This window comes from Notolepis coatsorum (assembly GCF_963971535.1).
Source record: "Notolepis coatsorum genome assembly, chromosome: 3".
NCBI lineage: Eukaryota > Metazoa > Chordata > Actinopteri > Aulopiformes > Paralepididae > Notolepis > Notolepis coatsorum.
The window spans coordinates 210,130,223-210,143,046 of NC_140167.1; positions in this window are offsets into that span (position 1 = coordinate 210,130,223).

A 12,824-nucleotide genomic window follows, 5' to 3' on the forward strand; every position below is an offset into this window, starting at 1 on the left:
CCGTACGTGTTGTCGTGGGCTGGTACTTGGTGGGTACCAGAGGCCGGGTACCCAGGTGCTGTTCCTTGGTGCTGACTGTGCGTCAAACTCACCCGTGAGTTGAGTCGGGGGTTTGTAGCGCAGTGACTCGGGGCTGAAGTCTGGGCTGTACTGGGCCTCCTGGTCCTGAGTACGTTGCTGCTGGTGGGCTTGACTTTCCTCCTCTTCCTCTTCCTCTTCTAGGTCCTGAAGTCTTCTATTCAGTCTCTCGGCGGCGTAGGCCGGTTCTTCCCGGTTGCTGGGTCTCGTATGGACCGGTCGGGGAGGGGGTTCAGAGACGTAGATAGGATCCTTCTGTTGGCCAGGTTCCGGGTCGCTTGGTCGGGTAGGGGAAGGTGCCCTCGACCCTTGCCGTGATGATGTCCGGGAGCTCCGTGCGGAGAGAGGGGGTGTTGCCCTGGCAATCAATTGTTCTATCATCTGCGCCTGCAGCCGGTCGCGCTCTGCTTCGCGCTGGGCATGGGCGGCGTCGCGCTCTGCTTCGCGCTGGGCATGGGCGGCGTCGCGCTGTGCATTGGCGGCGGCGCGCTGTGCATCGGCGCGGCCTCTTTCAATGTTCTCTTCCGTCTGAAGGCGTCTGGTCTCCAGTCTTATGCGGTCGTCTTCACTCCTTTGTTGCGCCTGGAAGCGTTCTTGCTCGGTTGCAGAGTGTTCGCGTTCACTAAGGGCTTGCGCTTGGAGTTGCGCGTGAAGGCGCTCTCGTTGGTCTGCAGACTGTTCGCGCTTGCTCGTCTGTTGAGCCTGAAGGCGCTCTCTTTCCATGGTAGAGTGTTCGCGCTCACTTAATTGTTGCGCCCGGAGGCGCTCTTGTTCCATGGAAGAATGTTCGCGCTCACTAAGCGTCTGTGCTTGAAGTCGATCGCGTTCACCCTGAAGTCGATCGCGTTCGGTGGAGGCTGTCAGGGTGGCGATGAAGGCTTGTGCCAGTATCTGGTCCGCCTCGCTGGGGGATGACACTGACGGAGGTGATCGGCTTCTGACAGTGCTCGTTGGAGATCTGTTCTCCTGGCGCGCCCCGAGGTCCATCTCCTGGGCGCGCTTCTCTTCTGGTGGTGTGTCGGGTTCTGTCCCTGGAGCGCTTTCTTTATCCTGGAGCTCTCCGGGGACTATCCCGTTGACGTTGTCTGGAGGTATAGTCATGTCATGTCCCCCCTGGTCCCCCCCGTGAGCTTGGTCAGTTTCGTTAGAACCCACTGGGGTCTCTACTGGCAGGGTCGCCTGGTCGGTAGGATTTGACATGCTTTGACTATCCGCTTTATCCGCATTTAACGTCTGTTTAAAGCTAGGTATTAGAACGACAGCGTATTCCTCCAGATAGGGAGGTGGCTGACGTTTGCGCTGCGGGCGGTCTAGCTTGGGAGAGCCGCTTGGGGAGTGTTCACCGCTGGCCATGGTTAATATCAATATTATATTAAATATTACACTGATACCATCCGGCTCGAAGGACCAATTGTAACTGAGGGGTACAATTCCCTGACCGTATTAAAGAGTATGATATATTAAACCACTACTAGTTATGTACTTTAATTACTGGCCATACAGTACATGAATATATATGGTGAACACCCACACAAGAATACGGCATTGACACATAAAGTTCTATTTGGAGGGTATTTATTATTATTAAGCAACGTTAGGCTACAGATTGAGAATTAGGCTCGCGCTTGTATGGCGAAGAACACACGTAAAGTCAGTCAAGAGCGTAAGTCAATGAGAATAGTATGAATACTAGGATGGTTCTAAACTGACGCCACCTGTGGTATAGCAATTACATAGGGCACACTAGTACCAGCTGGAGACACTGGGGGGTTCCCTCCGGGTGTAAGGCCGGCAGGGGTAGAGGAATGTTCGGGTACAAAGTCTGGGTCAACGAGGAATAACGAGGCTCCAGATACAGGAGCCAGTGCATGTACTCCCTTGAGCAGCAGACAAAGCAACAGCTATAATCCAGTATGCTCGACAGCATGGAAGACAGCTAGCCAGCCTCTTCCTAGAGGCGGGCTCGAGTGATGATCCTCACGGGGGGTAGATCCCAAACGACAGTGGGATCGACGGTTCTCTGCTCCAGCGGTCACGGTCCCAAAGCAATATAATCCAACCAGAAATGGTTCTGCAGTCGCCGGTGTAGGTTCTCCGGTGTACATATCCAACAGTTCTCGTCTAGGACTCCTCGGGTGGGGGCACGAGTTTAGGCCGCCCAGCCTGGATAAGTGCACTAGCTATATACACGACAAACCGGTGGTAATGCTGGTCACTGAAGAACTGTAGCCGCACGATACACTATAAATGATAGACTATTACTTCACATTAGATTAAGTCGAACTCAACGTTACTGCGTTAAACTCTGACACTTTAGCAATCTATTCGCACGCGGTTCTCAATGCTCTATTTAGAGGCAAAGTTGCTAACTTCACTGCACGTTGACTCGTGGTGAAGGCATCAAGGTTTGAACTGAACAAGTGCTGCTATGTACACCTGCGCTGTATTTATACGTAAGGTGAATTATCTAGTGCCAACCTCAGTTCTGTCTCGTATTACTGCGCAGACTCTGGACATGTTGAGACATGCCCGGAGTTGCCTTTGAACTTGCCGTTGGGGGCTTGGTCGTTGGCGCCTAGGGGTCGCTGTCCAATAGGAGAGCGAATATTACTCTGGTTTGTACCCAGGTAAAGGGATATTCCGTGTATATATACAAAGAATATACAAGGGATATCAAACGATATACAAATATTATACAAGGGATCTCAAGCAATAAATATATATATTCGGTTTAATCTGACCCTTTGTAACAATAGTTTTATATCTTATTTGAAAATGAAAAAAAGCTTGGCAAATGATCCTGTGCCACTGTGAAATAATTAGGCCCAATAAAAAATGTAGTTGTAGGGCTACAGTACACAGTACATTTTGCAGAGTAAATTTTACTCAAACTGAGTGAAACTCTGCGAAATTTACTTTGTAGGATAATTTATTTTCATTCAAATAATAATAATTCGCCTAATAATTTGCCACCTTTGGTGGCAAAGGGTATTTATCTGAATGTGCTCTGTATAAAGAACAACACATGACAGTCAATCCATTTTTGTTGACATTGGCGTTTATCAGTTTAGGTGCTACATTTATATTATTCTCCCCACGTGCAGTACCTCCGCGCCCCACTAGGGGGTCGCGCCCCACACTTTGGGAACCACTGCATAAACCGTAGAGAATACTGAAACTTACAATGACTCCTACATTCCGGCCTTATTAAAATTAAATAACAATTGTACATTATGTAGGAGACCAACAAGAACACATTAAAGATATGGACAGGTTTGACATTCCACTGAATCTTCTCTCCCAAGTGCATTTTCGCAGGTTTTCTCGAATATTTACTGAATATCTCTAATTTACTGAAACTCTTATCAAACAGACCACAATGATGTGGCTTCTCTCCTGTGTGGATTTGCTGATGACTCAGAAGATGTACATTTGTCCTAAAGTTCTTCCCACACTGGTCACAGGAGTATAGGGCTTTTCTCATGTGTGAATTCTCTGGTGTAATTTCAGACTCTCCAGTCGAATAAAGCTCTTCCCACACTGGTCACAGGAATAGAGTTTCTTTCCTGTGTGGATGCGTTGGTGTTTATTGAGATTCATCTTTGAACTGAAGTTTTTTCCACACTGGTCACAGCACATACCTCTTCTTCCATCCAAGCCTCTTGGTTTCTTCCCAGGCCTGACAGGACAGCTATCTGGATGGAGAAGAGTGTCAGAGGAAGGAGAGATTTGGTGATTTTATTCAGCGTTAGTTTCAATGCACAAGGTTTATAATGGTATGTATCTGGGTTTTATAGTTTAAGAACACAGTAGTCCAGAGTGGTCTACAGTTCTAGACTTAAACCACTTTGTTTCAAGCACCAGTTTCTGGAGCAGGGGTGGTTACATCATGGCTATGGTTAAGGTTGGTTTAAATTTAAGATAAGATAAGATATTCCTTTATTGATCCCCTTGGGGAAATTCAGGCATCATATCAGCATGGGGGAAGGGGGGGGGTGGTACAGGTAGTAAAAACAACACAAGCAGTGTAAACAAATAGGTCAATATAATTTACTATCTAACTAACTGAAATATATATTCACAGTGTCACATAAGGTGCGGTATGCATAAGGTAGTGTTATAATTTACTATCTAACTAACTGAAATATACATTATTCACAGTATCACAGTATCCACATAAGGTTCAGTATGCCTAAGGTAGTGTTATTGTCCTCCTTGGGTTCCTATTAGTTCTAGGTCAATGTCTGGCAGCAGTCGCTGCCCACTGTTGTGGAGACTGATGGCCGCTGGTATGAAGGACTGTCCGAGGCGGTTAGTTGAGTGTCGGGGGGGTATGAGTCTGTGGCTGAACGTGCTTCTCATCTTGACTAGCTGGTCGTAGAGAGGGTGGTAGGGGTTCTCCAGGATGGCAGCCAGCTTCCTTCTCATCCCCCTCTCTGCCATCACCTCTAGTCTAGGTAGCTCGACTCCCACCACGGAGCTAGCCTTCCTCACCAGCTTGTTGAGCTTGTTGGTGTCCCTTGAGTTGATGTAGCCTCCCCAGCATGCCACAGCATAGAAGAGGACGCTGGCCCCTACAGACTGGTAAAATGACTGCAGCAGTCTATTGCACACGTTGAAGGACCTGAGTCTCCTCAGGAAGAACAGCCTGCTCTGTCCCTTCCTGTAGAGGGCCTCTGTGTTATCCGACCAGTCCAGTTTATTGTTCAGGTGTACCCCAAGGAACTTATGAGTCCACCTCCTCCCCTCGGATGGTGATGGGAATCGGGGGGGGGGGGCCTCTTCTTGCCCCTCCGGAAGTCCACCACCAGCTCCTTGGTCTTACTGGTGTTGAGTTGGAGGTGGTTGCTGTCGCTCCACCCCACAAAGCTCTCCACCAGGGCTCTTTACTCCTCCTCATCATCATTGGTGATGTAGCTTACGATGGAGGAGTCGTCGGAGAACTTCTGCAGGTGGCACGCACTTGAGTTGCGGCAGAAGTCTGAGGTATAGAGGGTGAAGAGGAAGGGTGACAGCACGGTTCCTTGAGGGGCACCAGTGTTGCTCACTAGTACGTCAGACTGATTGTCCTGTACTCTCAGTGAGGTAGTCCTTGATCCAGGCCACCAAGCCGTGCTCCAGCTGCATCGCAGAGAGCTTCTCCGCTAGCAGTGACGGCTGGATGGTGTTGAAGGCGCTGGAGAAGTCGAAGAACATAATCATCACTGTGCTGCGCGGCTTCTCCAGGTGCGTGTACGCTCTGTGGAGCATATAGATGATGGCGTCCTCCACCACGATGTTTGCCTGGTATGCAAACTGCAGGGGGTCGAGGGAGTCACGCACCAGGGGCTTGATGTGTTTCAGGACCAGTCTCTCAAACGTCTTCATGACGTGTGACGTCAGAGCGACTGGCCTGTAGTCGTTGAGGGTGCTGGGTCGTCCCTTCTTGGGCACCGGGACGATGCAGGAGGTCTTCCAGAGCTGGGGCACCCTCTCCAGCCCCAGGGAGAGGTTGAAGAGATGTTGGAGCGGTGCTGCCAGCTGCTCCGCACATGCTTTGAGCACCCTGGGATTGGTGTTGTCCGGTCCTCTGGCCTTATTCACACTAATCTTGGAGAGCTGCCTCCTGACCTGGCTGTTAGTGATGGTCAGGGTTGGGGGCTGATGTCTCCATAGGTAGTGTGCTGTTGGCTGGAATGGTGGGGTTGGTGTTTAGTCCGGCACTAAAGCCCCTTTAGTCTCAGGTTATGACAGATTTAAGGGGTCCTACTAATCACCCCAAAGTACCAGAAAATACCCTAAAGTACCCCAAAATACCCAAAAGTATACCCCAATTAGTAGGACCCTATTCAAGGCATGAATATTACATCCCCCTTCTTTAAAGAAAACTTTATAAGATATTAACAACAGACTGCAAGTAAAAAATATATTATGCATTACTCTGTAAGCCATTCTTTGTAAACATTAACCAGGTGTGTTAACAATATATGAGGCAATATAATCAGGTAAGTATTAATAATAGGTATCAAACTTAAAAAAATATATACTAAGGTAGTGTTATTGTCCTCCTTGGGTTCCTATTAGTTCTAGGTCAATGTCTGGCAGCAGTCGCTGCCCACTGTTGTGGAGACTGATGGCCGCTGGTATGAAGGACTGTCCGAGGCGGTTAGTTGAGTGTCGGGGGGGTATGAGTCTGTGGCTGAACGTGCTTCTCATCTTGACTAGCTGGTCGTAGAGAGGGTGGTAGGGGTTCTCCAGGATGGCAGCCAGCTTCCTTCTCATCCCCCTCTCTGCCATCACCTCTAGTCTAGGTAGCTCGACTCCCACCACGGAGCTAGCCTTCCTCACTAGCTTGTTGAGCTTGTTGGTGTCCCTTGAGTTGATGTAGCCTCCCCAGCATGCCACAGCATAGAAGAGGACGCTGGCCCCTACAGACTGGTAAAATGACTGCAGCAGTCTATTGCACACGTTGAAGGACCTGAGTCTCCTCAGGAAGAACAGCCTGCTCTGTCCCTTCCTGTAGAGGGCCTCTGTGTTATCCGACCAGTCCAGTTTATTGTTCAGGTGTACCCCAAGGAACTTATGAGTCCACCTCCTCCCCTCGGATGGTGATGGGAATCGGGGGGGGGGGGCCTCTTCTTGCCCCTCCGGAAGTCCACCACCAGCTCCTTGGTCTTACTGGTGTTGAGTTGGAGGTGGTTGCTGTCGCTCCACCCCACAAAGCTCTCCTCCAGGGCTCTTTACTCCTCCTCATCATCATTGGTGATGTAGCTTACGATGGAGGAGTCGTCGGAGAACTTCTGCAGGTGGCACGCACTTGAGTTGCGGCAGAAGTCTGAGGTATAGAGGGTGAAGAGGAAGGGTGACAGCACGGTTCCTTGAGGGGCACCAGTGTTGCTCACTAGTACGTCAGACTGATTGTCCTGTACTCTCAGTGAGGTAGTCCTTGATCCAGGCCACCAAGCCGTGCTCCAGCTGCATCGCAGAGAGCTTCTCCGCTAGCAGTGACGGCTGGATGGTGTTGAAGGCGCTGGAGAAGTCGAAGAACATAATCATCACTGTGCTGCGCGGCTTCTCCAGGTGCGTGTACGCTCTGTGGAGCATATAGATGATGGCGTCCTCCACCACGATGTTTGCCTGGTATGCAAACTGCAGGGGGTCGAGGGAGTCACGCACCAGGGGCTTGATGTGTTTCAGGACCAGTCTCTCAAACGTCTTCATGACGTGTGACGTCAGAGCGACTGGCCTGTAGTCGTTGAGGGTGCTGGGTCGTCCCTTCTTGGGCACCGGGACGATGCAGGAGGTCTTCCAGAGCTGGGGCACCCTCTCCAGCCCCAGGGAGAGGTTGAAGAGATGTTGGAGCGGTGCTGCCAGCTGCTCCGCACATGCTTTGAGCACCCTGGGATTGGTGTTGTCCGGTCCTCTGGCCTTATTCACACTAATCTTGGAGAGCTGCCTCCTGACCTGGCTGTTAGTGATGGTCAGGGTTGGGGGCTGATGTCTCCATAGGTAGTGTGCTGTTGGCTGGAATGGTGGGGTTGGTGTTTAGTCCGGCACTAAAGCCCCTTTAGTCTCAGGTTATGACAGATTTAAGGGGTCCTACTAATCACCCCAAAGTACCAGAAAATACCCTAAAGTACCCCAAAATACCCAAAAGTATACCCCAATTAGTAGGACCCTATTCAAGGCATGAATATTACATCCCCCTTCTTTAAAGAAAACTTTATAAGATATTAACAACAGACTGCAAGTAAAAAATATATTATGCATTACTCTGTAAGCCATTCTTTGTAAACATTAACCAGGTGTGTTAACAATATATGAGGCAATATAATCAGGTAAGTATTAATAATAGGTATCAAACTTAAAAAAATATATACTCTTGTTTCAAAGGTATTACAGTTCTTACCGTGTGCAACTCTTATTCATGGAACAACCTGCTTGAATATTGGAACATTTCAACAAGTGATTTCAACAACATTTCAATCAATGATTGATTGATTGATTGATTGATTGATTGATTGATTGATTGATTGAAAACTTTAATGAACAGATTGCAGAATGGGTACAGTACAGTACAACTCAATACACATGTATTGTTAAGGGGATGCAGACCAGAGAAATACTTTCGTCTTTGTTACATCAGGTTCCCCAATTTTCAATTCATAATGACATTTATGACATACACAACATACAGGTATAGGCTACAGATATAAAAAGAAAAACTAATCTAATCATCTAATCTAATTTAATCATGACATTTATGACATACATGACATACAGATATACAGTACAGTTACATTTGTGACATACAAGATATGCAAATATACAGTACTCTTAAACAGACATCCTAACAGTAAATATATACATATGAGGGGGAGGGAAATGTACATTAGGAGGGGGTGGGTGGGTGGGAGGGTGTTCGGACATTTACAGGGCCCAGTTTCTAATCGCAGCCTCCCCTGTAGGTGCTCTTTTAGAGCGGTTTTGAAGGTGGGTAGGGATTCACATTCCTTTACAGCTTTGGGTAGGGCGTTCCACATTGATGTTGCATAATTGCAAAACGTGTTTAGTCCCTTGTTTGTGCCGAATATGGGTTGACATGATTTGTGGAACTCCCTCTGGTGTTGTGATCGTGGTATTCACTGACCATTGGGAAGTATTTCAACATGTACATGGGTACCTTAGTGGTGTAGTGTATCTTGTAGACCAGGCCCATTGCAAGTTGCTGTACTCTGTCATCTACTGTAAGCCATCCTAAGGTCAAGCAGTAGCCTGACCAGTTTGTTTTGAGATGTTGTAATCTTGTTTTTAGTGCCTTTGAGGTGCTTTGGTACCATGAGGTGCAAGCATAGTCGTAGTACCCTTGAATGAGTGCTCCTGCCAGAGTCTTCAGGGTATTCTTATTTACCAGAGAGGAGATCCTGTACAAAGATATTGTTCGTTGGTTGATTTATTTTTTATTACATTGGTTGCCATTTTGTCACAGGAAAGATTTGCCTCTAGGATGGAGCCCAGGTAGGTAATTTCATAATGATTTCATAATGAGAGAAAGAGATAATGAATGGAGATAATGAATGGATCTGATGAAGAGGATTAGTTGAGGGATTAAAGGGATACATTTCAAGGATGGACTGAACACACACAACAAACACAATGGACCTCACACACAGCCATGTTTTCATGAGCAGTGTGGAGACATTCCATAGATTTGTATTCATTCCCCAACTCTTTACTCCTAACCTTAACGATAGCAACTACATGCCTAACCCTAAAATAGCTCCTTTACCTTGTGGAGACTGACCAATGTCAAAACAAGGACACACATACATGCAGAGAGCAGGGTAGGACATTTAATTACATACATGCTGCTTTTTGTTTTCTGTTAGAATTACTTAACTAATTTGGATGGAAAGTTAATATTTAATTGAAATAAATATACCTTCCAATACAGACTAAAATTGTTATGGTTTGTAACCGACCCCAATCGCACAACACAAGACAGGTATGATGGTTTGCCAAGAAACAGATATTTATTGAACAACAGGGAAAAACAGGGAAAAGGGCACTGTCCCTTTAAGGGAGAATCACAAATACAGGAATATAATATGAGGGGAAGGAAAGGTGCCTTTAAGAGGCGGCAGGAAAAGGGAACACTATGGGAAGGTAAGGGAACGCCTAAGGGAAGGTTAAGGGAACGCCTTGGGACAGAGGAACTAGAGACTAGGTAAACCAGGGACAAGGAGAACTAGGGAGAGAGGACTAGGGACTAGGAGAGCTAGGGATAGAGGACTAGGGACTAGGAGAACTAGGGATAGAGGACTAGGGACTAGGAAAACTAGGGATAGAGGACTAGGGACTAGGAGAACTAGGGAAAGAGGACTAGGGACTAGGAGAACTAGGGACAGAGGACTAGGGACTAGGAGAACTAGGGATAGAGGACTAGGGACTGAGGACCGCGGAGGCGGGCTGGGGAACAGGGAGGAACAGGGAGGACTGGTGGAAATCATCTGGGCCGCTCTGCAGGACAGAGGAGATAGTTAATGCACAAAGGGAAAAAACAGAGCAGGTGCAGAACAGTCCAAATAACAAAGTGAACAAAGTAATAATATCTTCGTGTGACAAACACACAGGGGGAGATGTAAAGTCCAAAAATACTATTCTAAGTGAGAACCAAAAACAGAGGCAATACGCTGGGGAACAGCAGCGGGACGAGGGCAAGGGGCAAGGGCACTACGCTGGGTGAGTGACATCACAATCAAAACTCACCCAGGCGTATGCGTAAAGGTACAGGGACAGCAGCGGCGGGGTGCCGGCTGTCCGAGCCGAGGACAGAGTGGTGCAGGAACAGGCAGCGGGGCGAGAGCGTCGCCACCGGGGCGCCGGCTGTCCGAGCCGAGGACAGAGTGGTGCTGGAACAGGCGGCGGTGGCGAGGGTATCGCCACCGGGGAGCCGGCAGTCCGAGCCGAGGACAGAGTGGTGCTGGAACAGGCGGCGGTGGCGAAGGTGTCGTCACCGGGTAGCCGACTGTCGGAGCCGAGGACAGAGTGGTGCTGGAACAGGCGGCGGTGGCGAAGGTGTCGTCACCGGGTAGCCGACTGTCGGAGCCGAGGAACAGAGTGGTGCGCCACTGCTTGAGTGCGCACCGGAACCGAGAGACGCGTCGGGGTGCGTCTGCGAGGAGGAGTGTGCCAAGCACGAAGGTCTAGAAGATGCGCGTTGCGCGCTGGTCTGGAGAGCGTGCCAAGCTCGAGGGTTCTTGGAAGATGCGTGTTGCGCGCTGGTCTGGAGAGCGTGCCAAGCTCGAGCGTCCTTGGAAGATGCGCGTTGCGCGCTGGTTTGGAGAGCGTGCCAAGCTCGAGGGTTCTTGGAAGATGCGCGTTGCGCGCTGGTCTGGAGAGCGTGCCAAGCTCGAGCGTCCTTGGAAGATGCGCGTTGCGCGCTGGTCTGGAGAGCGTGCCAAGCTCGAGCGTCCTTGGAAGATGCGCGTTGCGCGCTGGTCTGGAGAGCGTGCCAAGCTCGAGCGTCCTTGGAAGATGCGCGTTGCGCGCTGAGGACTGGAGAGCGTCTGCGCTGGTCTGGATGTGCGTCAGGACGAACAGCTGCGCGGGGGTCTGCAGTGGAACGCTGGGGTGCCTCCCGTGGAAGTACAGGGAGCGCAGACCAGTCTCCCCCACAGGCAACGGCGACAGCTGGCGAAGGCTGGAGCAAACATCTCGACGCCGGAGAATGGAACAGCATAGGCAGACAGAGGATCTCCCGAAAGAGTCTAGATGTTTAGAGAATATGACTCGGCAAGTATACAACACGACCCCACGCCAAAACGAGGGGAAGCGCCCTGGTATTTAAAGCCCACAGGGGGACTAATTAGCCTGCCACCACAGGTGCGAGAGATAATAGAATATCGAACAGGTGTGGCCACTAAGGGTAAGGAACGAGAGGGTGGGGGCTAGAGAGAGTGAGTGAGAAGGGAAAATAAACAGTATAGAAGGGAAATAAACAGTATAGGCTTAAAGAAACAGAGAAAAGTTAGTGAGCAGCGGGCAAAACCTCACAGTATCCCCCCCTCCAACGGGAGCCACCCGGCGACCCAAAACAAATACAGACAGAGTGGCAGGGGGCAAAACAAGAGGTACTGGCCAAGCCAGCAGGGGAAGCCACCACAAGAGTGGGGCTAGCAAAAGAAACAGGGTCGCCGAGGGGTAACTGGGGGAACTGGTCTAGAGGAACTGGTCTAGAGGAACTGGGTCTAGAGAACTAGTCTAGAGGAACTGGTCTAGAGAACTGGTCTAGAGAACTGGTCTAGAGAACTGGTTTAGAGAACTGGTTTAGAGAACTGGTCTAGAGAACTGGTCTAGAGGAACTGGCCTAGAGGAACTGGGTCTAGAGAACTGGTCTAGAGCAACTGGTCTAGAGGAACTGAGGGGCAAGCAGGGTAGCAAAGGGGTAACCATGGTAGCACCGGGAAAGGGCTAGCAGAGGGAAGGTTGCTGCCAGGGCACTGATAGCTACAGGGCCTATGCTAGCTGTACTGCTACATCAACATAGAGGCTGCGCAAGCTGCCGGAGCCAGGCTAGCAGAGGGAAAGGGTAGCTGCCAGGGCACTGATAGCTACAGGGCCTATGCTAGCTGTACTGCTACATCAACATAGAGGCTGCGCTAGCTGCCGAGCTAGGCTAGCAGAGGGAAAGGGTAGCTGCCAAGGCACTGATAGCTACAGGGCCTATGCTAGCTGTACTGCTACATCTACATAGAGGCTGCGCTAGCTGCCGGAGCTAGGCTGGCAGACAGGGCTGGACCAGCATGAGAGAACAAGCTAGCTGGAAGGACAGTCCTAGCTGTGGGAATACTGACCTTGCTAGCTGAAGGGCAGTCCTAGCAGTGGGAGAAACTACACAAAAAAGTGGAGGCCATGCAGAGGGAAACTGGGTTAACCGCCAGGGCATGGCTAGCTACAGGGGGGTCAAACAGGGCAAAACGGGAAGCAAACAGGGGAGCTAACCGGGGAGACTAACAAGCTAAACAGGGAAGCTAAACTGGGCTAAACAGGGGAGTAACAGGCTAACAAGGGAGCTAAACAGGACTAACAAGGAAGCTAAACTGGGCTAACAGGGAAGCTAACAGGGCTAACAGGGGAGCTAGAGGGGACAAGAAAAAAAAAGGCAAACTCAACATACACAGTCTGTGCTGGCTGGGGTCGTAGACTTGGTGGGGTCGTACTGTTATGGTTTGTAACCGACCCCAATCGCACAACACAAGACAGGT